Genomic DNA, 2,614 nt, shown 5'->3' on the forward strand with positions numbered 1-2,614 from the left:
TCTGTCTTCTAAGTCCCTTTCAGCATTTTCTGCTCTGTATTATAAGGTCACTCCTAACAACTCTCAGATCCTTTGTTTATCAATCATGAATCTGTATTTATTAAACCTCCACCTTATGCAGATACTATCCTAGTCACTAGGGAGACAAAGACATAAATGAAACAGTCCCTGATTCAAGGAATTTGCTATCTGTATGATCCAGGGCTTGCTTCTAGCTTTTATCTAAATTAAAGTAAAATAACTAAACAAATTGACTTTAACCTCAAAATTTGCTCCCCAAAAAAAAGGAGAGTCAAAGAGTCAAAAATTCAGATGTCATGAAAAACAAAAAGGATTCTTTTTAAAATGGTATCATATAAAAGTGAAACTGGTGACTTTGCACAGCATCCCTTCGCTAAAATCCAATTCACTTGCATGCCATGGCATCACCTCCCAGATGTCATGGTTTTTTTTGACAATGAAGGGCATACATCATCATCAATCAATCAATTATTAATCTATATGAGAATTCATCCCCAATCTCCTATCAAGATGAAGTTTAAATTAATGTGGATGAGAGGCTTTTGAGGCAATCTCTAGAAGGTTGTTTACTAAGAATCCATGAACTTGATTTTTTTTTAAATTTCAATAGCCATATTTCAATATAATTGTTTTCTTTTGTAATACTATGCATTTTATTTTTGCATTTAAGAAGGGGTCCAGAGGTCTCAACAGATTATCAAAGAAAGTCTCAAAGTGGGGACTGACTCTATCTGATCTAAATATCTCCTGGACTAATGATAGAGCCAGTTTGACTGACTGACTGCTCCCCCTTACAATGCTGGAGATTTTTCCATGGAGGCTGAAAGATTCCTGTTCTGGCATGAACTTGACAAAATGTCCTCTAAAGTCCCTTCCAAATCTGAGGTTATGTGATTCTGCATCTAAGACCTCCATTTTACTCCCTTCTGGCAAGCTTTACCTCAAGGGTGGTAATGGTTGCAAGGGCATTTGATGAGCCTTGCTCTGAGTGCACCCCCTCTCTTTTGTGAGGCAACAACTAATTCAACCCCCAGAACAAGGACTTCTACTCTGCATTTCTTCAAAGTCATTAAGCACATGTTTACTTTTGCTAATTGATATAAATGACTTTCCTTTCTCAGTGACTCAGTGTTGAACACTTCCAAATTAATTGAATTTGAACAGGAAAATTAAGTATTTCAATTTGCCATCTTTCAAGATGACAGAATGAAGGAAAAATGAATCTACTCAAATTTTATAAGAGAATATTTGATCTAGTAAAATGCAGTTGGGAAGGTCAATGAAAGTAGTCAGGACTGAATAAGGCACAGGGGCAAAATACAAAAAAATAATGGCACATCAATATAGGTAACAAGCAGCTGAGCCAGGGATCAAATTCAGGTCTTTTGATTCTCAGTTCCCTTATCACTACACCAGATTAGAGAGAACTACCCAGTTAGCATTATGGCATGTACCTGATGATTTGGTAGGGGGACAAGAATGAGACTTACTCTAGTGGTCCTTTCTGAAACAAGGATGTGGAAGAAAGAAGCATCCTGAGCCTCTCTCTCCTTTGATAATGTTCTGTAACCTAGATGTGAACACAGTGAGTAAGGTAATCTTGTGATCTGTGAGAGTGGGACGCAGCCTTTTAGTCAACAACCCTAAGTAATGTATCCCATTGTTCATCAAAGTCTCTCTAGTGGGGCTATATCAGAGGCCAGAATTAGAGTATGGCTAGAGTTCCATCAGTTTTTTTTGTTTCGGGGGGGGGGGTTATTTTTTAAAAATGGAGGCTTGTGTCCAACTTTACCATACTTCACTTTAATGAACATTTAAGAATAACCTATGTTGAAAATGCTGATAGTAGCAGCTGGGTGGCACAGTAGATAGAACATAGGACTTGGAGTCAGGAGGACCTGAGTTCAAATCCAGTCTCAGACACTTAAAAATTACCTAGCTGTGTGACCTTGGGAAAGTCACTTAACCTCATTGCTTTGCAAAACAAGCTAAAACTGAAACAAAAACAAAAAAAGAAAAAAGAAAAAATGCCCACAAATTGCACATAAAGCCAGGGACAATGAGAATTTTTACTGCTGATACTGACACTTGGATGAGACCCTAACCTCTTGTTCATCAGTTACTGAATCAGTGCAAGGGAAAATATCTAAGGCTATAACCCTATAAAGTCAGGTAAGTCAGGAATAGTAACTGGAAAGTTACCAAGCTGATACGTCAACTCAGCCTAGAGGTAGTGATGCTGCCAACATGAAAAGTTAACAGTTAAGTCATACAAATAAATGTTCTGTGTCCAATATTCACTGACTCTCACTACACATTCAATTGTATCTTCTCTGGTTTAAATTCCTATTTCTTCAACAAACTTCCTGCTTGTCTTTTCTCCTTTTGATTTCAACACTTGAGAAAAACCTATACCCAGTCTTTGTTTTATCCTCTTAAAATAGAGAGATTGGACAATTAGAACCATGCATGCTCAAATTTCCCCTTCCTAGTGGGTTATTACAGAGCATGAATAGATATTTCTTGTCTAGTTTTAGTACAATATTTGGAATTTGGGAAGCTTGTCTGGAGGTCATGAATGACTAAGGAACTA

This window comes from Macrotis lagotis, chromosome 1 (genome assembly GCF_037893015.1).
Source record: "Macrotis lagotis isolate mMagLag1 chromosome 1, bilby.v1.9.chrom.fasta, whole genome shotgun sequence".
Taxonomy (NCBI): Eukaryota; Metazoa; Chordata; class Mammalia; order Peramelemorphia; family Peramelidae; genus Macrotis; species Macrotis lagotis.